The sequence below is a fragment of the Schistocerca piceifrons genome, chromosome 1, assembly GCF_021461385.2.
Source record: "Schistocerca piceifrons isolate TAMUIC-IGC-003096 chromosome 1, iqSchPice1.1, whole genome shotgun sequence".
NCBI lineage: Eukaryota > Metazoa > Arthropoda > Insecta > Orthoptera > Acrididae > Schistocerca > Schistocerca piceifrons.
Genome location: NC_060138.1, coordinates 92,758,646 through 92,785,100, shown reverse-complemented (window position 1 = coordinate 92,785,100; position 26,455 = coordinate 92,758,646).

Genomic DNA, 26,455 nt, shown 5'->3' with positions numbered 1-26,455 from the left:
CGAAGCGAGATCTCGACATGACGCTACGGTTTTGCATACTGAGTTCCTCTGATTGTTGAAAGGTACAGTCCTGGAATAATTTTTTTGGATTGAGAAAAGAGCTATCAAATATGTTTAGAGTCGAAAAGCCAGACATTGCAGGTCAGTTAAATGATAGGGAGTGATGTGTAAAAGGCAGCCAATTCGGCTGAAATTTTTCCCCTTTTAAATTGCCTGAACGAGAGTATGCAAAGGGAAGAAGAAAACATCCTCATGCCAAGTGATAAACTCGCTGAATCCTTAAAAAAGTTCAGTATATGGATATCACACGGGGAAAAGAAAAATCTTAAGATGTTTCCTCTTACTTTCGAGATAGATCCCCATGTTAACATAACCTACAACCGGATTTTAAAGGCCGGCCGGAGTGGCTGAGCGGTTCTAGGTGCTACAGTCTGGAACCGCGCGACCGCTACGGTCACAGGTTTGAATCCTGCCTTGGCCATGGATGTGTGTGATGTCCTTAAGTTAGTTAGGTTTATGTAGCTCTAAGTTCTAGGGGACTGATGACCACAGCAGTTAAGTCCCATAGTGCTCAGAGCCATTTGAACCATTTTGAATCTGATTTTAAATCACCTTGTGGTTCTTGACAATAACATGTCACAGTATTTTCCCTCCATCAGTATCGACATATATAACTGGGTGTGCTATGTTAATGCTGTGTCTCCTATCACCAACATTTCTCTGTAGGCAGAAGAACAGCTTGCACAACTTTAGGTAGACCGAACATTTCAAATGAAATATAGTAAACCAATCCTCACCAAGCTTTGGATGTTAGCGAAGAAAGACTACCTAGCAATACAGTGAAAATGGTAACCCTGTTACATTTTTCCACCTATTTGGGATTTTCAGAACTAACCAAAATAAAATCAAGAAACGCAACACACATCTCTCAGCTGAACAGGAAATGCATATGTGCTTGTTTTCAAACCAACCACCAATTCTTTTGTGTCATCTCTTTGTCACTGTAGGCTTTTACCATGGGAAGCTAGAAGAGGATGTTGTTTGCTGGCTGGTATCCTCTTCTGTAACATAAACTGCACGCATGTATTAACATGGTTCATTATTCTTAAGAAGAAGAAGTCACACAATTTAAGATGGTGCAAGTGTTGTGGTACAAGCTCTTCCATAACAGTCCAAGTTAGCCTCACTGCTGGTGAAGTACAAGTCCACTATGTACACTCTGGTCCCTAGGTAATGACTGACTCTGAGCTAGAGGAGGAGCTAACTGCAACTGCAAGTGACTTGACAGGGTGACTCTCTGGATGAGCGACCAGGCCCTCCAGTCTGTGGTGCCAATCTAAATACTGGTGGCCGAGAGGGCTTTGGCGTTACTTGCGAGTTCATCTTTGGCCTCTCTTCTAATAGGCTCCCTTGCTCCGGTGTCTATTATCGATCTTCTAACAAGCTATTTGCGCCTGGAGTGCCGGCGCCAGCTTACACTGGCACAAATTCAACAATTCTATAAGCAGCGAATGGCTCCAGTTTCTCATTGGTAACTCAAACATGTAAGGCGTAAACCAATAAACAACCCGTAAATAAGTTTAAGTTATAGAATATTGCTATATATTCTATTTTCGTTTTTAAAAACAAATATTCAGTGAAATTACTTCAGTTTCATTTTTAAAAACAAAAATTCAGTGAAATTACTTGAATTACTTTTATCAGCAATATCATAAACCGTCAACAGTATCGTGGCGCACACAGCAAATATAGCAGCAGAGCACTGCGCAGGGCACAGACATTGAGAGCCATTGATACAGATCAGCGCATTAAGTGAAATATTTCACCACAAAATGGTCTTGGTATAAACTGATATTTTCATTTTTAGAATATATCAGCCACATGTTTGTTACATATAGTTGGTAAAAAAATATGCTGTTGTCTGATTCTTTTGGGAATCTGTTGTGTTATTCTCCATTTATGTAATAGTAAACTGTTGTCTCGTCCCATATAAATCATACAGTCATATCCTTATGTCCTATTTTTGTTTTTGTTTTTTTGTGTGTGTGTAAAAATGCACAGTCATGACTTGTTCACGTTGTCAAAGGCTTTTTTTTTAATGTAAGTTAACTTAGCATGTCTGACACTTGAAATACCCTCTTCCGTCGATTACTCTTATTTGTAGAAGAAGGTATCTGTGAATTCAACATATATCTCTCATATTACATTGTGCGCACTAGTTTTCTGTCTTCGACACAAACTGTTGCATGTAATTCATAGTTCATAAAAAGAAATCTTATTCTTCTGTGATTACTAATCTTTCACCTGTCCTTTTCTCACAATTCTTACGGAATCCATGCGGCACTCTAGTCCTCGTAAGATCATCTGTCCACTCGAAGATAGCAGGTTGAACAGGAAGTCAAAGAACAAGCGGTGTGCTTGTTGTGTACAGCTTCATACACAATGGTAAGTACAGGTGGGATACACAGTAGTGTGGCTATGTCGTTCTAGGAAAACTGGACAGGAGCAGAAATGATTAGCGATTAAGTCAAAAAAATTACTAAACTTGTAGTTCTCCATGCTTATGAAGACTCATTACAAATAATGCGGCAAGAAATACAGTCCAGCTATTACAATGCCAACAAGGATGAGGCTCTCTGAACTGAAGCACCAAAGACGTGATGAGGCTCTCTGAACTGAAGCATGAACAGCGGTGTGGGAGTCGCGACTAGGCGGCGTGTGCGTAGCGTCACGTAGCGAAGAGGACCCAAGACAGAGGGGGCTGTGTGGCGGCCGCAGGTCGTCCTGTATCTCAGCGTCAGGGGGCGCTCGTGTTGCGGAACCACTGGAGGCGCGACTCAGGGGACGTGCTCCATTGGGTCTACCGGATCTCACACGTCCGCTATCAGCGTCAGGTAGAAACTTGTAAATCCATTTACAAGTATGACCCATGAGGTAGTACTGATACGTGATATCACCGTGTTGGTTCTAGAGCCATTTATGTACCTTTTCAAGGCTGCTCGCCACATGCACTAGACATCGTCTATTAGAGCGTCAATCTGTACAGAATTTTCGCCATTGCGTCCTCTGGCACATTGCCGCCCCAGAATGGAAACCGACGTCTCTTGAGTCGATACCGATATCACTGCCAGGCATAAAAAATAATATTTTCAGTATATACAGAAGGCTAGAAACACTTGGGAACATTTCACACACATACCGCAAATTTGACAATGCTGAACCTGCCACAATATGCTGGATCAAAGCTTTGGCGTCTGTTCCAAGATACAATATGTATTGGTAACAGGCCATTCAAGGCCGACTGAAGCTAATTACTCGATAACATCTGACCTTGACAATGCGATGAAACCCAACAACGCCTCCAAGACAAAATTCTATTCGGGCTACAGCCCCCTCAGTACTAAAATTCAAATGGCTCTAAGCACTATGGGACTTAACTTCTGAGGTCATCAGTCCCCTAGAAATTAGAACTACTTAAACCTAAGTAACCTACGGACATCCCACACATCCATGGCCGAGGCAGGATTTGAACCTAGGACCGTAGCGGTCGCGCGGTTCAAGACTGTAGCACCTAGAACCGCTCGTCCACCCCGGCCGGCCCCTCAGTACTACTGCTTCATTTAGCAGACAGCTTTTCGAAATATATTCAAATGAAATATAAAATCCTTCAATTCGTTTGAAAGAAAAAAATAAGGTAGTGATAAGCTACCTGTTTGTCGTTGATAGAGGCTATTATATGGACTTCACATCTTAAATACGAGTTGGAGTATTATTGCCAACTACAAGGCGTCATACGGATGAGATACTGCAGGTGATCTGGGAAGTGCTACTGCTGATTTGTGCAGGTGGTGTAGGCTTCTTCTTCACGGACAAACATCGAAATGCTCTAAGGGATGAATTTCTCATAGGTGAAAATATTCACTTCATGTTCTAGGTAGAGGTTTCCAAATGTGATTTACATAGAATTCGTCTGTAATGCATCGGGAAACGAATTTGAGGTCACAGAATGAGATTTTCACTCTGCAGCGGAGTGTGCGCTGATATGAAACTTCCTGGTAGATTAAAACTGTGTGCCCGACCGAGACTGGAACTCGGGACCTTTGCCTTTCGCGGGCAAGTGCTCTACCAACTGAGCTACCGAAGCACGACTCACGCCTGGTACTTACAGCTTTACTTCTGCCAGTACCTCGTCTCCTACCTTCCAAACTTTACAGAAGCTCTCCTCTCGCAGGAGAGCTTCTGTAAAGTTTGGAAGGTAGGAGACGAGGTACTGGCAGAAGTAAAGCTGTGAGTACCGGGCGTGAGTCGTGCTTCGGTAGCTCAGTTGGTAGAGCACTTGCCCGCGAAAGGCAAAGGTCCCGAGTTCGAGTCTCGGTCGGGCACACAGTTTTAATCTGCCAGGAATTTGAGGTCCTCATCCGCTACTAATGAACTTTCCAGACCTCCATAGAGCTCTTTCCCTAGAATACAGTCGCAGTCTCCTGCCAATACTCCTGAAGGAGGTAATAGAGAGCATGCATGGTCCCTGCCAAACATATGTGCTGCTAAACTTAAATCGTTTTTTACTGTTTTGTTCTTCAGGTAAACCTTCCTTTTTTTAATGGAAAGTTTCCATTTTCACATTTTGTGTCAGCTTCGTTCGTTCTTTTTAGCAGTGGGAGACGGTATGTATTACCGGTTTTTGCTGCAATTGTAAACGAAGAACTCCGTTGGCTATCATTCAAGTTAAACGGAAAATCTATTTCATATTGCGCGGGACTACGTTGTAATCCGTCACATGTGTTTCACGATGAAATACGAGAAGTTGAGCAGTTCGTGGGAACAGGAACTAAGGAGAAATCATGAAATGTACCAAATGCAGTACCAGCATGACAGATTTCGTGCTGGTAGTGCGTTTCGCACAGTTTGAGCGCCTTGACAATTTTGTTGTTTGCAACGCACCCTCATTGGTTATGCCTTACAATATGCTTTACGATAGCTCCTGCATTAAGAGCTATGATCTCAAGGTGGTTGTTCAGCAACTAGAACCAGTTATCTAACTGCTTCTTTGATTGCCATCAAGAAAAGCAAATTTTTAAGTTAACAATTACGCATCACATGTATCCTTAACCGACTACACCAGGTATGACAAATTTACAGAACTATGTAAAAGAATTTATCTCAGAAAGAGCCGGACGCTGTGGCCGAGCGGCTGTAGGCGCTTCAGTCCGGAACCGCGCTGCTGCTATAGTCGCAGGTTCGAATCCTGCCTCGGGCATGGATGTGTGTTATGTCCTTAGGTTAGTTAGGTTTAAGTAGTTCTACGTCTAGGGGGCTGATGACCTCAGATGTTAAATCCCGTAGTGCTTAGAGCCATTTGAATCATATCAAAAAGAAAAGAAAACAGGAGAGAGAGAAAGTGGTGAAGCAAGTGGCCTAAACCTCACCTTAGAAAAAGCCTTGATCAGCAGGATGTGGTTTTTCTACGGGATCTCAAGCAGCCAAGACAGCAATCACAATACATGGAGGTCATATCCAGAGCAATCACGGAGACGTGCTCCCACACATGACTAAGAGGCGACTCTGAAGTGCACTGTATTCTTATTGCGAGGATGAATGTAACGTATTTGTCAACGAGTGTACGAGTGCCAACAACTCTCTGGTTAACTATGGTGATGTTAACTCAGGTTAATTTCCTGAACCTGATCATCGTGTGTTCTGCTATGGAAGTCCCTCATCTTAGTATGTAACGACAGCTTAAAATAAAGTAGCGGGGAACATCATATGACCTATATGTGGAAGTACTTTATACCCTTCGGAAATGTCCTTGAGATGCCGCATAAGCACTGCGAATTTTTGCATTGGTGGGGCGCGGAATGGAAGTCTTGGATTGCAATGCGAACCATCTGGTCACGTTGGAAGAGGGGAGTTTGCCAAGTGATCTCACAGACTATGGGAATATGCACGTGTCATCAGTCTGCTGACTGATTTCATGCTGCCTGCCCCGAATTCTTCTGTTAAGTCCCATAGTACTTAGAGCCTTTTGAACCATTTTCTGTACAGCAAACAGTAACAGTAAGCTCTAAACGGTAAATGCTAAATGGTAAGTGGTAAACACTAAGTGATAAATACTAGCTGATAAACACTAAACAGTAAATGGTAAACATTAAATGATAGATGGTAAACACTAAAGCATAGCAGTAAGTTCTAAATGGTACACACACGTTAAACGGTAAACAATAAACATTGAACAGTAAACTGGTAAACCACTAAACCCTTAATGATAATGTTTAATGCTAAATACTTAATGAAAAATGCCCAATAGTAAATACTAAACGCTAAACACAAACACTTAACAGTAGATGGTAAATGGGTAAAACACTAATGCTTAACGGTACACACCTAAAAGGTAAATGCTGATTGGTAATAGGTAAATTCTAAACGCCATCTCTGCATTGAAGTACGTGTATAAATACAAAACAATACAATATGTCGCATAAAAGTGGGTGTCAGTTTATTTCTGTGAAAGAAAAAGATGATTGTGTACTTAAGCATACCTTTCATATAATATTTAAAAAAACTATTCTGAAGCCAAAAAAAGTTACACTTCACGTATGTACACACATATTCTGTATTTCTTGCTCGAGAACGCTGTAGACTCCTGTGTAGCCTAGAAATCATTTATTATTCCACACTCAGTAATGTATCCAAGTTACCTTATTATTTTAATATATTACTGAGAAATAGAAGAATATATATATACAGGGTGTTACAAAAAGGTACGGCCAAACTTTCAGGAAACAGTACTTACACACCCAGCGTCCTCAATTATTTGTTGGATGCCTTCCAATTTCCGTCTTCCCGTACAGTTCTTTACTACCTACAGCTCCCTCGAGTACCATGAAGTTATTCCTCGGTGCCTTGACACGTATCCTATCATCCTGTACCTTCTTCTTCTCAATGTTTTCCAGAAATTCCTTTCCTCGCCTATTCTCAGGAGTGTCGCAAGATTTCGTATCTCATCAGACTGCCTTATTTCCAAAATCCTTCTATAACACCTCATCTCAGACGCTTCGATTCTCTTCTGTTTTTTACACAGTCCTTGATTCGCTTCCTTACAATGCTGTGCTCTAATTATACATTCTGAGTCCTTTTTTTTTAAATTAAGGCCGTTTTTAGATACTTCTTTTTGCTAGGAATGCCGTACTTTCCTGTACTACTCTCCTTTTTACGTCATTCTTGCTTCATCTGTCATGAGTTATTTTGCACAATTCCTTCAGTTCATCTACTTCATGGACACCAATTTTGCAATTTTGATAAATTTATCGCTAATCTCGCTCCCGTTAGTCCTCATTACATTCATCCTTTTTTGTTTACTCTCAATCCTTAGCATGCGCTCATTAGACTGTTCATTTTATTTAACAGGTTCTGTAAATCTTCCTCACTTTTACTGAGGATAGCCGTGTAATCGGCGACACTTTGAACCTACTCCACCACGTATCTTCTATATCCGTCATTGCTTCGTCGATAGATAGAGTAGACAGTAGGGGCGAAAGACTGTATCTCTGTCTTGTAAACTTTTTAACTCGAGCTCTTCGTTTTCGGTCTTTTATTATAAAGTTTCCGTCTTACTGTGTGTTACCCGTATTTTCCTATAACTTAGACCTATTTCTCTGACAATTTCGAATATCTCACGATGATGATGATGATGTTTGGATCGTGGGGAGCTCAAATGCGCCGTTATCAGCGCCCTTACAAATTCCCAACCTTTTCTCAGTCCAATCTTGCCTCTTGCATGAATGATGAGGAAAAAATCTTTAACCCCACCAGGAATCGAACCCGGGACCCCGTGCTCGGGAAGCGAGAACGCGACCGTGAGACCACAAGCTGCGGACAATTCCACATATCTGTCGAACTCTTTTTCTGTGTCGACATACCTTATGAACTCGACTTGGATTTCCTTAAGCCTTGCCTCCACTATCAATCCCAACATCAGAACGACTCCTCTGGGGCCTTCACCTTCCATAGAGCCAAACTGGTCTCCAAAGTAAATTTCTTTTTCTATTACTATGCATGTTATTCTTGTCAGCAAGACGATGCACGAGCTGTTAAGATGATGAGCTGATAGTGCGATAGTTCTCGCACTTATGTTCCCTTTCTGTCTTCCAGATTGGATGGATCATATTTTAACGAATGTCTCATAGTGTGTCTCCAGTTTCGAAGATTTTACACACCAACTTAAATAGTCGTTTGGCTGCCACTACCCTCAATGATTTTATAAATTCCGAAGGGAAGTTATCAGTCCCTTCCGCCTTGTTTGTATGTCATACTCCTAAGAAAAGGGGCCCGAATGGCAGTAGGCGTTACTACGTCGCTTCGCCGATCCCAGGAGATGCGCCGGCTCTGCATAGAATCCAACCGGCAAAATAAGAGGACTGGTTTGCCGGGCAGCCTAAATGTTGTTTTTAAGGGGTTTCCCACGTCCCACTCTGCGAGTACCGGACTGATAGCAGCTACAGTTACACGATTCACAGAAGTTTAGAAAAACATTCTCACACTTTTACCTGGGAGATCACTACACACAAACTAATGAGGAACACGAATTCCATTCCGGGGGTTGGAGTGGCGACAGTATGGGCATCTGGCCACTCGCTGCCAGTAACGCCGCGAAATACAGAATGACGTGTCGAACTCGTGATGATACGGGATAAGGGCCGGGGACGAGAAAGAAGAGAAGACACCTAATGAAATTCGGGAGTATACGCATTATGATTTACGTACGGTGGAAGTTTATCAAGAATTGAGACCCCACAAATTGTTAGGGATTGGGTGGGTTTTAACTGGATTTAATTGTAATTGTCGTTGGTAGGCTCACGCGTGAATGTTCAACAAACTTGGTGTGAACTTCTGCGACCACTAGTGATTGAAGCAGCAAAGCATATTCACGTTAAATTCATTCTCAGATGACTAATAATCTTATACTTCCAGTTACGTACTAATCGAAAACTACAGAAATGTGATCTCTAAATTAGATTTGTGTGACATGAAGCGGAAATGCGTAAACAACTGTTTGTAAAATAAACCAGCAGAACGATGAAATCAAATTTTAATATTGTTCTCATTTCAAGTCTTCATGTTGTCAATAGTACCTAATTTTGAACAAGTAATCTAATCATGATTGCATTTGTCAAGTCACAGGATCTTTATTACTAACAAATACTACCCACATACACTCCTGGAAATTGAAATAAGAACACCGTGAATTCATTGTCCCAGGAAGGGGAAACTTTATTGACACATTCCTGGGGTCAGATACATCACATGATCACACTGACAGAACCACAGGCACATAGACACAGGCAACAGAGCATGCACAATGTAGGCACTAGTACAGTGTATATCCACCTTTCGCAACAATGCAGGCTGCTATTCTCCCATGGAGACGATCGTAGAGATGCTGGATGTAGTCCTGTGGAACGGCTTGCCATGCCATTTCCACCTGGCGCCTCAGTTGGACCAGCGTTCGTGCTGCACGTGCAGACCGCGTGAGACGACGCTTCATGCAGTCCCAAACATGCTCAATGGGGGACAGATCCGGAGATCTTGCTGGCCAGGGTAGTTGACTTACACCTTCTAGAGCACGTTGGGTGGCACGGGATACATGCGGACGTGCATTGTCCTGTTGGAACAGCAAGTTCCCTTGCCGGTCTAGGAATGGTAGAACGATGGGTTCGATGACGGTTTGGATGTACCGTGCACTATTCAGTGTCCCCTCGACGATCACCAGTGGTGTACGGCCAGTGTAGGAGATCGCTCCCCACACCATGATGCCGGGTGTTGGCCCTGTGTGCCTCGGTCGTATGCAGTCCTCATTGTGGCGCTCACCTGCACGGCGCCAAACACGCATACGACCATCATTGGCACCAAGGCAGAAGCGACTCTCATCGCTGAAGACGACACGTCTCCATTCGTCCCTCCATTCACGCCTGTCGCGACACCACTGGAGGCGGGCTGCACAATGTTGGGGCGTGAGCGGAAGACGGCCTAACGGTGTGCGGGACCGTAGCCCACCTTCATGGAGACGGTTGCGAATGGTCCTCGCCGATACCCCAATAGCAACAGTGTCCCTAATTTGCTGGGAAGTGGCGGTGCGGTCCCCTACGGCACTGCGTAGGATCCTACGGTGTTGGCGTGCATCCGTGCGTCGCTGCGGTCCGGTCCCAGGTCGACGGGCACGTGCACCTTCCGCCAACCACTGGCGACAACATCGATGTACTGTGGAGACCTCACGCCCCACGTGTTGAGCAATTCGGCGGTACGTCCACACGGCCTCCCGCATGCCCACTATACGCCCTCGCTCAAAGTCCGTCAACTGCACATACGGTTCACGTCCACGCTGTCGCGGCATGCTACCAGTGTTAAAGACTGCGATGGAGCTCCGTATGCCACGGCAAACTGGCTGACACTGACGGCGGCGGTGCACAAATGCTGCGCAGCTAGCGCCATTCGACGGCCAACACCGCGGTTCCTGGTGTGTCCGCTGTGCCGTGCGTGTGATCATTGCTTGTACAGCCCTCTCGCAGTGTCCGGAGCAAGTATGGTGGGTCTGACACACCGGTGTCAATGTGTTCTTTTTTCCATTTCCAGGAGTGTATGTGAGCCACCCTGTAAGTCAACTATGACCTTCCGATAATTTCGTTTTAAACGAGCTACAGTAGCAAACAGTGGTACATAGCTCTTACTTTCTAAAGGAAATCACTGTTTGTAACATTAAGCACGTTTTGATAAATGACACTCACTCAGCTGAGAAGGTTTTTCGCCCGGCACTGTCAGCGTGAAGATCTGATTCAGAGTCCCGTTGTCGGCGAACATTTTATACAGAGGGAACGACGTCATTCGTAATTGTCTCTGCGTATCATTTAAATGGCAGACGCTCAGCGGCTAGCCCAGGTTGATCACCAGATGCATCTCGTGTCTCGTTAAAAACTGCCACATAGTTTCAGAGCGGGAGGAAGCCTTTTTCTTCGCAAGGCATAATCGGACGGCACGCGTAGAGCCCGCTCGGTGTAGTGCGAGCCTCCCTGTACGGGAATAGCACCGCTTCATTATTTCAGTTGCCTCTCCGCTAGCTGCAGCAGCTTATCTCGCGTGATAAATGAAATGTCGTAATCTAAAATGAAAGACGTCACTCACCGGCACAGAATTTGTTAATCAGAATGTAAATAGAAATATCCGGGCTAGGTTGTCCACCAGTCTGCTTGCTGTGTTGCTACAAATTATCCGTTGATACCCTTGATGAGATTAAAGAAATATTAGTGAAATTTGTTTACGTTGAACGACTAAATGCGTCAGTGGAAACTATTACGCAAATGTATGCTCATTAGTTTGCCATCACCACCTGAATCGCGATAGCCCTAGTAGATTACTAATTTTCGTATCATCCAGGTTCAAAATAACCACGCCAAAATTACTTTCAAGGATAGCAAGAACCTTCTTAGAGTAAAAATAAATTTTTATAGAAAGTTATGGTAGCAGCATGTCACCACCATCATGGTCATTAACCATTTCTGTCATAAAACTATGTGGGCTTTCCAAGTACTGAGCTCAAGTACGTCTGCAACTTCTTCTTCCATGAGGAACTGCGTTCAGCGATATTCAGCCATATAACTCTAGCAACCTACTGTGCAGCCTTGACTCTCCGTATGCTGACGCGCACGAGTTGCTTTGTGCTCAGTGCAATTCCGCGTGCAACGGTCACTGTCAACGTAGTTGCCGCTGCCAACCGACCGCGTGGTGAAGAGATGCCGGTGCTGGAATTCAGTTAAGTGGTTTTAATTCTACATGGCACCACGGTACTAGAGGTTTTAATTTTAATGTTGACTGTGCCTTACTATCGCATGTTTTAGTAATTTTATGCTTCGGAAGAAAGCAAGATTAACTTAGCCGAAACCTGGTGAAAACCAGAAAATTTCCTCATCTGAGGCTGATTCTTCAAAATATTAGTCTATAACAGTTGCTGACGGGGCTGCAATATGCTGAAAATCTACTGTAGGGGTTTTCCCCATCGGTCCGGTGGTCTCTTTCGTGATCTGGTCTCTTGACCTCCACTCTCGCACCATCTTTGCCTATCGCTCATAATTTCTTCTGGCAACATGGCCGGCGCATTTCCATTTCATTAAGGTTGTTCTCTCCAAGGTTTCATCGAAGCTGGGAATTTATCTGATGTCTTCTGCCCTTTCCCAGCATGGATCTTTCCACAGATAACTCTGCAGGTCTACATTTCCGTCTTGTATATTCGTGAAGTGGCGCGTCTCACAGTAGAATTCAAAGTGGTGAGAACACACCGACAAAAAAATTTTTTTTTCAATTATGCTGCCATTTTTAAGTGAATATGCACTGGTGTACAAAACTTAAGGACAGAAGTATGCTCTGTCACTGCCATAGCTCGTTGGCGAGAGATGAGAACACGAAATGCACCCAGGAACGTGGTCGTTCTGGTGGTCCAGTTTTTATAGTATGGGGAGGCTGTGGGGAGGCATGAAATAGCAACCAAATCCTTGAACACGGTACACTCACGGCTCAACGTTATTTAAACATTGAACTCAACCCCACGTACGTCTTTTCAGGGGTGCATTCGACTTTGATTTCATTTTTATGGATGACGGTGTGTGATCCCATTGAATAGCGCAAGTAGAGGAATTCTTGGAACGAGAGGGTATTCGGCGACGGACTGGCCTGCCCCTTCCCCGGACTTAAATCCCATCGAGCACGTGTGGGATGCGTAGGTGAGACGTATTGCAGCACGTGCACGTGCACGTGCGACCATCCGGCAGTTGTCATCCAGGCTAGTGGAGGAATGGAACGTTCTGCAACCAGAACTCCTTACCAAGGCTTGTGTCCTGCACGGAAGCACGTTGCAGAGCATTCTCTGAACGTTAAATTTCGACTAGAGCGATGGATATGCCTATGATGCTTTAACATTCTCAGTTTATTTTAGACATTCCTGCGTTAATTTTATTATCCACAAAATGTGGTGACACTGTACTTTGCTTTTTATCCTGTAGATTTACCTGATGATGCGGCTTAAAGCCGCTAAACCGGCAGTGTTTTAATAAACAACAATTTTACTAGCTGTAAACATCATACCTTTCAACAAACAGTTTGCATCCACTGTCGTTCGTGTTGATCACACACCCTGTTAGAAACCATCTCCCGCCTTTGTAATGTTCATTGAGCACATCGTAAATGGCGGTGACTTAAGCATAATTTTTTTTTAATAAAAGCGCCGTTTCATGGCATATTTCTTTCAGTTGCCAACAGTTCTTTCTGTGTATGGTCCAAGTTCCAAGTTCCATTGAGCTATGTTCTTTAATAGTGAGACATCATGTGAAGGTTACTTTCCTCCTTAAGTTTTGCATACCAATGTAGTTGAATGTCTTCCTAGGGGTTGTTAGTCTAGCTTGATCCGTAGAAAGATTTCCGATCTTATAGCTCCCGTAAAAATAGAAATTTGTGGTAATGTCTTATGGGACCAAACTGCTGAGGTCATCGGTCCCTAAGCCTAATCACTAATTAATCTACCTTAAACTAACTTTCGCTAAGGACAACACACACACCCAGGCCCGAGGAAGGACTCGACCCTCCGACGAGGGGAGCCACAGGGACCGTGACAAGACGCCTGAGACCGCACGGCTACCCCGCACGGCTATAGATCCCGTCGTAATTACTAGCTGCCCTAGGTAGATGTATTCGGTGACAATTTTCAGTAGTGTGCTTTTTTAGTGAAACGTTATCTGCGTTGTTCTATTTCACATAAATTTTGTCTTTCAAAAAGCCATGTTCAGGCCCACTGCCTGACAGTTCAAGGCGAGATGCTGTACCATCATCTGTAGATCTTCAAACTCATATGCCAATAGAATGTCACCTGAAAGTCTGGGGTTTTTCGTTTTCTTTCCCAGTTCAATTTAGACATTTCCTTTTCCAGGACGGCAGAGAACAGCTTGAGAGAGATGCAATTACTTTGCATTTAAAAAAATGAGTCAATACACGTGGTTAAATAATACAGGCTATGCTCAAGTGTTGTAGGTACAAACATGTCGTAACATATCCGTCTTTTAGCAGTGGACATAGACGTGCAAACGTCAAATTTAAAGTAGCATGTTTACTGAACAGAGCAACGGTTATCGTTTACCATTACTATATCCAGTATACATTCTACTTCAAATATGACGTATGCACGTGTATGGCCTCGCTTTAGCAACTGCCATGTCCACTGCTGAATATTCGGATGAAATCGATAGTAGGATTCATAAAGGACGAGCTGCAACAAGGGGAAAGAATTATGTTCTAGCCCGCATCTCGCGGTCGTGCGGTAGCGTTGTCGTTTCCCACGCCCGGGTCCCCGGTTCGATTCCCGGCGGGGTCAGGGATTTTCTCTGCCTCGTGATGGCTGGGTGTTGTGTGATGTCCTTAGGTTAGTTAGGTTTAAGTAGTTCTAAGTTCTAGGGGACTGATGACCATAGACGTTAAGTCCCATAGTGCTCAGAGCCATTTGAACCAATTATGTTCTATCAACAAAAAGGCAAGAAGAACAACGAAGAAGGGAAAGTACACTGAGGTGACAAAAGACATGGGATATCTCCTAATATCGTGTCGGAACTCCTGTTGCCTGGCGTGATGCAGTAGTTGTAAGTAGGCTGTTTAGGTTTTTTTATTGGTAACGCCACCGTCACGTAGCGCTCTGTATGAAAATCACTGGCTGTGCTGTGTGCAACCTGTGGCTGGGTGGCATTGTTGGAATTTGCCATTGTAGTGTTGGGCAGTTGGCTGTTAACAGCGCGTAGCGTTGCGCAGTTGGAGGTGAGCCGCCAGCAGTGGTGGATGTGGGTAAGTGAGATGGTGGATTTTTGAGAGCATCAGAAGCAGTACATTTGTAAGAATGGATGTCATGAACTGCTATATATATTATGACTATTGAGGTAAATACATTGTTTGTTCTCTATCAAAATCTTTGATTTGCTAACTATGCCTATCAGTAGTTAGTGCCTTCCGTAGTTTGAATCTTTTATTTATCTGGCAGTAGTGGCGCTCGCTGTATTGCAGTAGTTCGAGTAACGAAGATTTTTCTGAGGTAAGTGATTTGTGAAACGTATAGGTTAATGTTAGTCAGGGCCATTCTTTTGTAGGGATTTTTGAAAGTCAGATTGCGTTGCGCCAAAAATATTGTGTGTCAGTTTAAGCACAGTCATGTATAATTTTTCTAAGGGCACGTTTCATAGTGTGACGTGGCATGGACTCAATAAATCATTGGTTCAAATGGCTCTGAGCACTATGGGACTTAACATCTGAGGTCATCAGTCCCCTAGGACTTAGAACTACTTAAACCTAACTAACCTAAGGACATCACACACATCCATGCCCGAGGCAGGATTCGAACCTGCGACCGTAGTGGTCGCGCGGTTCCAGACTGAAGTGCCTAGAACCGCTCGGCCACACTGGCCGGCAATAAATCATTGGAAGTCCCTTGCACAAATACTGAGCCATGCTCCCTCTATAGTAATCCACAGTTGCGAAAGTGTTGCCGTTGCAGAATTTTGTGCACGAACAGACCTCTCGATTACATGCCTACAGTGTTCGATAGGATTCATGTCGGGCGCTATGCGTGGCCAAATCATTGCCTCGGTTTGTCCACAAACTAAACGAAAACATTTCTGGGAACATGAAATCTATGGATGGCTTAAGTGGTCTCCAAGTAGCCGAACATAACCATTTCTAGTCAGTGATCGGATCAGTTATATCAGAGGAGTCACTCCACTCCATCTAAGCACAGCCCTTGCAATTATGGAACCACCACCAGCGCCACAGTGCGTTGTTGACAACTTGCGTCCATGGCTCCGTAGGGTCTGTGCCACACTCGAACCCTACCAGCAGATCTTGCCAACTGAAATCGGGTCTCATGTAACCAGGCCATCGTTTCCCAGTCGTCTAGGGTTCAACCGATACGGCCACGAGCCCAGGAGAGATGCTGCAGGCGATGTCGCGCTACTATCAAAGGCACTCGCGTTGTTCATCTGCTGCCATAGCCCATTAACGCCAAATTTCACAGCACTGCCCGAACGGATACCTTTGTCGTACGTCCCACACTGATATCAGCGGCTATTTCACGCAGTGTTGTTGTCTGTTAGCACCGACAACTCTATGCTAAAGCCGCTGATCTTGTCCGTGGTGAGAGCTAATGTTTGAAATTTTGTATTTTCGGCACACTCTTTTCACTGTGGGCCTCAGAATATTAAATTTCTTAACTATTCATGAAATGGAACGTCCCATGCCTGTAGCTCCAGATACCATTCTGCGTTCAAAGTTTTCGTCATGCAGTCGTAATCATGTCGGAAACCTTTTCATATAAATCACCTGAATACATATGACAGCTCCGCTGCTGCGCTGCCCTTTTATACTCTGTGTACTCGATACTACTGCCATTTGTATTTGTGCGTATTGCTATCCCACGACTATTTTCACCTCAGCGTGTGAGGCTATTGCCCAGAGTGTTGTTCTGTACGGAGCAGAAGCCTGGGATGCTGGTGAAGAAAAAAAACTGCTTGCTACTGAGATGGATTAATTAAGACGAAGCTGTAGCTGTACTAGGATAGATAAGAAGCGATCTACTCCGACAAAAGATGAAAATGGATAGGGGTATCCGTGAAGATATCCAACAAAAGCAGTTGATGTGGTTTGGCCATGAGAATGGGATAGATGAAGACAGGATACCAAACGGGATACTACGGTGGGTACCCCCCAGCGGAAGAAAATGGCCGCCCACGACGAAACCGGTAAATTTATGTGGAGGAGGCAGTTGAAGCAATGAATATGAACGTTAAGTGAGGTCAAAACAAAAGAAGATAGCGATTGGAGGCGGAGAAGCGGCGGCAGCGGTAGATAAAGTAATATCTCTTTTATCGTTAGTTTTTGACAAAAGAATTTATTCTTAGGAAATTATATCACAATGCTTTATTATGTTTTCGGTACTCCTAGTCTTGTTATACGGCGGCACACAGGTCCAATACTTTTTTGGCTTCGCATCTCATTCAAACTTAAAACCGGAGTCAGCGTGGGCTGAGTAGTTAGGTAGCCCAGGCTGTTTGCTATTTTGGCTAATTTATTTGAAGTGTCAAAGTTTTGTGTATCATGACGCCATTTTTTACAATTCATATGTGGGTTTTAATACGTTATAAGCAACTTCGCCCGGGGAACAGTCATCATGTCCTGTACCTCCTTCCCCCCCCCCCCCCCCTCCTCCCCACGTGATTTGCGTGCTGACATCTCGTAAGGGCGTGATGACTTGCTTTTGAACATCGTACAACCGACATCATCGTATATAAATATATTTGCAACGACTGTGCTAACATCCGCAACCAAGCATCGCGCAACTTCTATAAGCACGTGTTTACCTCGGAATGCATGCGTTTCAAATTTCCTACATTTTTTGTTATCTTGTTGGTACACGCATTCCTGATGTTTGTTTGCCTTGTCGGCTGTTTTGGTTCAAATGGCTCTAAGCACTATGGGACTTTACATCTGAAATCTTCAGTCCCCTTGACTTAGAACTACTTAAACCTAACTAACCTAAGGACATCACACACATCCATGCCCGAGGCAGGATTCGAGCCTGCGACCATAGCAGCAGCGCGATTCCGGACTGCTATTTACAATAGTTCATTTATTGACGACAGTCGAAAGGATTATACGTGTTTTCGAGCGCTGGGCGATTTTTTTATTTTCAAAAAAGAGGTATCAAAGAATATGCATCAAATTTTTCTTACAAAATTGGAATAAAGTGTAGCACCACATTCGAAATGTTGACTGTGGCTTTTGGCAAATCCATTTCGAGTAAGACAAGAGTTTACGAGTTGTACGAAGTTTCAAAGAGAGTCGAGAGGACGACGACCGTCCAGAGCGCCATAGAACGTCAGTTAATTACGACACTGTGGAAGAAGTAAAGAAACTGATTCTGGAAAATCTCTGAACCACCATCAGAGAGCTTGCTACTGACGTCAGTGTATCCTTTGGTTCACGCCAAGTAATTTTTTCGGGTGTTTTGTGCATGAAACGTGTAGCAACTAAGTTTGTTCCGAAATTGCTGAATTTAGGCCAAATAAGAGGTCGCGTAGACTTCGCTCAGGAGTTACTAAAAGAAGTCAAACTTGTGGTCTATCAAGTCTTAAAACTACCTGAAATTGGTCTACAAAAATCTACGTAAGCTATAGCGAAATCGCGTCGTCGCGCTCTCTTCGCTCAAAGCATTAGTTCTAAAGAAAAAAAAAATTAATTCGACCGTTTTTGTGGGAAATTTAATGTAGTTTAATTTTGTACGGCGACACGTTTTCAATGGAGGGTGCGGTTTACGAGTTACTAAAGAAAAACCTACAGAAGTGAACCACTCGGAAAGGGCATACGTCCATATGAAGATTTTTGTTTAGAGCCACTAATGCTATCACCCCTCAAAGCATATACCTTCCCTCCTGACTCACTATATATATATATATATATATATATATATATATATATATATATATATATATACTCCTGGAAATGGAAAAAAGAACACATTGACACCGGTGTGTCAGACCCACCATACTTGCTCCGGACACTGCGAGAGGGCTGTACAAGCAATGATCACACGCACGGCACAGCGGACACACCAGGAACCGCGGTGTTGGCCGTCGAATGGCGCTAGCTGCGCAGCATTTGTGCACCGCCGCCGTCAGTGTCAGCCAGTTTGCCGTGGCATACGGAGCTCCATCGCAGTCTTTAACATTGGTAGCATGCCGCGACAGCGTGGACGTGAACCGTATGTGCAGTTGACGGACTTTGAGCGAGGCCGTATAGTGGGCATGCGGAAGGCCGGGTGGACGTACCGCCGAATTGCTCAACACGTGGGGCGTGAGGTCTCCACAGTACATCGATGTTGTTGCCAGTGGTCAGCGGAAGGTGCACGTGCCCGTCGACCTGGGACCGGACTGCAGCGACGCACGGATGCACGCCAAGACCGTAGGATCCTACGCAGTGTCGTAGGGGACCGCACCGCCACTTCCCAGCAAATTAGGGACACTGTTGCTCCTGGGGTATCGGCGAGGACCATTCGCAACCGTCTCCATGAAGCTGGGCTACGGTCCCGCACACCGTTAGCCCGTCTTCAGCTCACGCCCCAACATCGTGCAGCCCGCCTCCAGTGGTGTCGCGACAGGCGTGAATGGAGGGACGAATGGAGACGTGTCGTCTTCAGCGATGAGAGTCGCTTCTGCCTTGGTGCCAATGATGGTCGTATGCGTGTTTGGCGCCGTGCAGGTGAGCGCCACAATCAGGACTGCATACGACCGAGGCACACAGGGCCAACACCCGGCATCATGGTGTGGGGAGCGATCTCCTACACTGGCCGTACACCACTGGTGATCGTCGAGGGGACACTGAATAGTGCACGGTACATCCAAACCGTCATGGAACCCATCGTTCTACCATTCCTAGACCGGCAAGGGAACTTGCTGTTCCAACAGGACAATGCACGTCCGCATGTATCCCGTGCCACCCAACGTGCTCTAGAAGGTGTAAGTCAACTACCCTGGCCAGCAAGATCTCCGGATCTGTCCCCCATTGAGCATGTTTGGGACTGGATGAAGCGTCGTCTCACGCGGTCTGCACGTCCAGCACGAACGCTGTTCCAACTGAGGCGCCAGGTGGAAATGGCATGGCAAGCCGTTCCACAGGACTACATCCAGCATCTCTACGATCGTCTCCATGGGAGAATAGCAGCCTGCATTGCTGCGAAAGGTGGATATACACTGTACTAGTGCCGACATTGTGCATGCTCTGTTGCCTGTGTCTATGTGCCTGTGGTTCTGTCAGTGTGATCATGTGATGTATCTGACCCCAGGAATGTGTCAATAAAGTTTCCCCTTCCTGGGACAATGAATTCACGGTGTTCTTATTTCAATTTCCAGGAGTATATATATATATATATATATATATATATATATATATATATATATAGGGTGGTACATTGATAGTGACCGGGCCAAATATCTCACGAAATAAGCATCAAACAAAAAACTACAAAGAACGAAACTTGTCTAGCGTGAAGGAGGAAACTAGATGGCGCTATGGTTGGCCCACTGGATGGCGCTGCCATAGCTGAAACGGATATCAACTGTGTTTTAAAATAAGAACCCCCATTTTTATTACATATTCGTGTAGTACGTAAAGAAATATGAATGTTTTAGTTCGACCACTTTTTTCGCTTTGTGATAGATGGCGCTGTAATAGTCACTAACGTATAAGTACGTGGTATCACGTAACATTCCGCCAGTGCGTACGGTATTTGCTTCGTGATACATTACCCTTGTTAAAATGGGCCGTTTACCAATTGCGGAAAAGGTCGATATCGTGTTTATGTACGGCTATTGTGGTCAAAATGCCCAACGGGCGTGTGCTATGCATGCTGCTCGGTATCCTGGACGACACCATCGAAGTGTCCAGACCGTTCGCCGGATAGTTACGTTATTTAAGGAAACAGGAAGTGTTCAGCCACATGTCAAACGTCAACCACGACCTGCAACAAATGATGATACCCAAGTAGGTGTTTTAGCTTATGTCGCGGCTAATCCGCACATCAGTAGCAGACAAATTGCGCGAGAATCTGGAATCTCAAAAACATCGATGTTGAGAATGCTACATCAACATCGATTGCATCCGTACCATATTTCTATGCACCAGGAATTGCATGGCGACGACTTTGATGGTCGTCTACAGTTCTGCCACTGGGCAAAAGAGAAATTACGGGACGATGACAAATTTTTTCACGCGTTCTATTTAGCGACGAAGCGTCAGTCACCAACAGTGGTAACGTAAACCGGCATAATATGCACTACTGTGCAACGGAAAATCTACGATGACTGCGACAAGTACAACATCAGCGAACAAGCGGGTTAATTTGTGGTACGGCATTATGGGAGGAAGTATAATTGGTCCCCATTTTATCGATGGCAATCTAAATGCTGCAATGTATGCTGATTTCCTACGTAATGTTCTACCTATGTTACTGCAAGATATATCACTGCATGACAGAATGACGATGTACTTCCAACATGATGGATGTCCGGCACATAGCTCAAGTGCGGTTGAAGCGGTATTGAATGACATATTTCATGACAGGTGGATTGGTCGTCGAAGCACCATACCATGACCGGAACGTTTACCGGATCTGACGTACTCCGATTTCTTTCTGTGGGGAAAGTTGAAGGATATTTGCTATCGTGAACCACCGACAACGCCTGACAACATGCGTCAGCGCATTACGGAAGGCGAACTACTCTCTGTTGAGAGGAATGTCGTTCCACGTATTGCCAAATGCATTGAGGGTGACAGACATCATTTTGAGCATTTATTGCGTTAATGTGGTTTTTGCAGGTAATCACGCTGTAAAGGCATGCGTTCTCAGAAGTGATAAGTTCACCAAGGTACATGTTTCACATCGGAACAACCGAAATAAAATGTTCAAACGTTACCAATTGTTCGTCTAAAATTGTGAGCCATATGTTTGTGACTTTTACAGCGCCATCTGTCACAAAACGAAAAAAGTGGTCCAACTAAAACATTCATATTTCTTTACGTACTACACGAATATGTAATAAAAAAAGGGGGTTCCTATTTTTACAAAAACGCAGTTCATACCCGTTTGACCTGTGGCAGCGCCATCTAGCGGGCCAACCATAGCGCCATCTGGTTTCCCCCTTCAAGCTAGACAAGTTTCGTTCTTTGTAGTTGAGATATTTGGCCTAGTCACGATGGCAGAGATCGGAGAAATCATTAACAGTGGCGTGTACTGTGAGCACTCCATGCTCTACGCAGGTTCATCAAGAGCGAAGTATCGGTGCTGCTCATGGATGGAGTGATTCTACCACACGATAACGCGCGTCCACACATCTTCAAGGTCACACAAAGTGTAATGGCTGAGTTCAAGCGGGAGCAGCTTGAGAATTCTCCCTCAGAGGGAATCGCATCAACTCGTACAACGAACCGAAATACACAGAGGAGGACTCGAACCTGTCACAGGTACAGAAATTCTGGGGACAAGGAATCCTTCGCCTCGTGAGACAGTGGGATAGTTGTGCTCAGGCCTCTGGTAATTTCTCTTCAATAAAGACTTCACTTACACCCACAGAGTTGTTTATTACCTTTTCTTTTGGACATCCCTCGTATTCATTTACCTCCTTCTAGTACATGTCACTCACCAATTCACTTTTCTTCCCACTGCTTTCACTGACATTGATATCTATGTTCAGTATCATCGTCATCATCTTCATCATCATCATCACGAATGTTTGGCATTTTACATCAACTGCTAGATAAAGGTCTCCTCTACAGTGTCCCATAGATTTTTGGTTATACCCTCTTCGCCTTATTACCGTTGGCTAGCACAAAAACGTCTGTAAATTGATTTTGCTATCGGCTTGTGTCGGTTTCCTTTTGTTATGGACACTGTATTACGTCCACCCACAGTAACAGAGAGCGGAAATTCCCTGCAGCGATTGTAAATACTGTCAGAGTTGTTCTACATTTACTTACGACGTCGAGCAACTACGCTCTCCAATTCGCAACTGCATTGCCACCGAACAATCTGGGTTTCCTGCTCAACTGACACGATAAACCTTTCAGCGAGGACATTAGCGGTCCTGTAACAGTCTTACGAGACGCACAGTTGCTTTCGCTTTGCTTCAACTTTCGCCATGCTGTATAGCGTACTAGGTTTTGTAAATCACAAATTATCCGAACTAGTCTGGTCGTACATCGGCTACGAGTTGGTAATGAAGTTGACACACTTAACTGTTTACTACGTGAAAGCACGTGAAACTCCACTACGTCTGCCGTGAAGCTGAACATACACTGATGTGTCGAAACGTTATTACCACTATGCACTACTAGGTTTGATGTGCCTGCAGGCGTTGTGGGCATGCGATGCCGTAAGAAAAGAATATATGTAAAGAATATATCCAAACAAGCAGAATACGGCGCTGCGATCGACAACGCCTTTATAAGACTACAAGTGTCTGGCGTAGTTGTCAGAACAGTTACTGCTGCTACAATGGCAGGTTATTTAGATTCGAGAGAGTTTGAACGTGGTGTTACAGTCAGCGCAAGAGCGGTGGGACTGACCATCTCCGATGTAACAATGAAGTGGGCATTTTCCCTTACGACCATTTCACGAGTGTACCGTGAATATTAGGGATCTGCTAAAACACCGAATCTCCGACATCACTGCAGTCGGAGAAAGATCCTGCAAGAATGGGGCCAACGTCGACTGAAGAGAATCGTTCAGCATGACAGAAGTGCAACCCTTCCGCAAACTATTGCAGATTTAAGTTCTGGGCCATCAACAATTACCAGCGTGCGAACTATTCAACGAAACATCATCAATATGGGCTTTTGGAGCCGAAGCCACACTCATGTATCCCTGATGACTGCACAAGGCAAGGCCTTACGCCACGCCTAGGCCCGTCAACACCGATATTGGACTGTTGATGACTGGAAACATGTTTCCCAGTCGAACTAGTCTCGTTTCAAATTGTATAGAGCGAATGGACGTGTACGCGTATGGACACGACCTTATGAATTCATGGATCCTGCATGTCAGCAGGCGACTGATCAAGCTGCCGGAGACTCTTGTAACAGTGTGTGTGGGGAGGGCGGGGGGAAGGCGTGTGCAGTTGGAGTGATATGGGTTTCAATACGTCTAGATGAGACTCTAACAATTGACACGTACGTAAGCATCCTGTCTAATCACCTGCATCCATTCATATCCATTGTGCATTCCGACACACTGGGCGATTCCAGCACGACAATGCGACAACCCACACGTCCGGAATGTCTACAGAGTGGCTCCAGGAACACTCTTCCGACTTTAAACACTTTCACTGGACACCAGACTCAGCAGACATGAACATTATAGAGCATTTCTGGGATGCATTGCAACGTGCTGTTCAGAAGAGATCTAAGCCCCTCGTACTCTTACGGATTTATGGCCAGCCCTGGAGGATTTATGATTTCAGTTCCCTCCAGCACTGCTTCAGTCATTAGTGGAGTCCACGCCACGTCAATTGTGGCAATTCTGCATGCTCGCGGGGGCCCTACACGATATTAAGCAGGTTGAAACCTCTTTGTTTAGCTAAGTCTAAAACTACTGAATTTAGCTGGTGGAACTTCTACGTTTTTACTTAAACCGCTGAAATAACTGAACCTACTGTCTATTTGCTTGTTTTTAGCATTTGAAACACTGACGTACAAAATTTTCCCTGGAAAATACAACTCAAACTTCTTCTATTCATTTGTGACCCACAATATACAAACGCAACACAATCTGACTGCAAATAATTAAAACAAAAGAATTGCCCTGAATTATAAGATATCCTAACAATAACCTACACTAATTCATAACTCACTTACCTCACAGGAAATCTTCATTACACGAACTACAGTAAATACAGCAAGCAGCCACCACAACCAGATAAATGAAAGGATTCTAACTACTTTAGGCTCTAAGTACTAGTGGGCATGTGGTTAGCAACAAAAAAGATTTTTGTTGAAGAGCAAATAATGTATTTAGCAGATTTTACCTTAGTCAAGTTACACCTAGTTCCAAAAATCATAATATCGTCAATTATTCCATTACCCAAACATCATCAAATACATCATCATCATTTTACAATCCATTTCCAACCAACACTATATTTCCATGACGGACACACGTCCAAACCGTTAGCTCGCGCTAACAATGGTGACTTGCATCACTGCTAACTGTTGACTCCTAATTGCGAGTCCGTCTAACCACAGAGTCTCTTAGCGAGGACGCAGAGCGCTGTCAGTGATATTAATGCAGTCTACAGCGCAGCCAACATAGAAAAATATAAACAGGCTACGTACATAGTCCCCCTGCTACCCTCAAAAGATTTTACGAAGTGCTTTGGGCAGTGGCCAATATTAAGTTGTTTTTTATGTTATTTTTTTATATTAACAATATCAAATAGATCAGATGCACACAATTAGTAATAGACTGTTCATCAATAAAGCAAAAATTCTCGTCACAGTCCCTAAAGACAGTGCCAATCATTCATCAGAAGAAAAGTCTGTGACAGTTTGTAACCTCCCTCTTACTAATCGGCCTATCCCACTTGCGATATAAAATATGACTGTGGATCGCATGTATGTCTGATGGATTTTTTCTAATTGTCTGAGACTATCTTTCCCAAAGAAGTCATACCGATAAGTAGGAGGAAAGTGTACAACCGACCATTCTGATGGAAAGTCTACTAAAAATAAAAGTAATTAAACCGAACAGGGATATAATGTGGAAAATGAAAGTTTTTTGTGCATTAACTCACGAACAACACTGTACAGGAAGGGATACCACTGATCACGAATCCAAAAGTTACACTAATGAACGAAAAGGAAGCAATTAACGGTCACCATCCCACTAGGGCAATTTACATCCAAAATCCTGTACAAGATGATGGGAAAGAAAAACATGTATTATTAAACACTGATGTGGCAACTAGAGGTTGCCACGTTCTTTTTTTTTTTTTTTTTGACACTAATATTTTAAGTGAGCATGTAATGATAAAGAAAAACTGAGAAGTCAGTCTTACAGTACGTTGGGCATTAAATTTTGAAAAAGGCAATCGAGCAATGATTTGAAAATATGCAGTTAAACTGTATGCTAGTATTGAACTTCGTTACGTGAACAATGACTTTCAGCGACCTCATCATAACGTCATCAAAGAAATTTAGAAACAGAAAGCAGGCACTTTTAATTTGCCCTTACTTATTTTGCAAATTGGATTTCATATTATTGTCTGAACAACTGAGCCTTTTTTACTGACTTGAACAGAATTAAAAACTAGAATATGTACCAAACCAAACAGCCATGTGCTCCAAGCTATATGTAAAATAAATAAAACTTCCACACTCTTAATTTGTGAATTTTTTTAGATTTGGATTTTTTTTCAATGATTGATTCTCAAACTTGAAAACGAAATTGCTTTACTTTAGTCATATACTGAAGCCTCTGTTGTACAACAGTTAATTTAAAGTAGATTGAGGCTACAATTCTTAAAAGAGAACTTACTCATTAATAAACTGCTAGTACTATTCAATTTGTTTATTATTACACTCAGTTAGCATATTAGGAAAAGAAAGGAAGAAGGATCCTGCTTGGTAACAATGTCTGGGGGCAATGAGGACACAATCACCCGGAGTTTAACTCATTATTATTTAAATAAATCTTACGAATAAAATCACATTCAGTTGTGCAGCTGGGTTAGCCATTAATACTTTCTACCAATGAACAGTCTTACTTCAGTGCTGTGCACACGACGAAACTCGGAGCTGACGACGGAACAGTGCTGCTGTTGTTGAAGACGGTAGGATATTG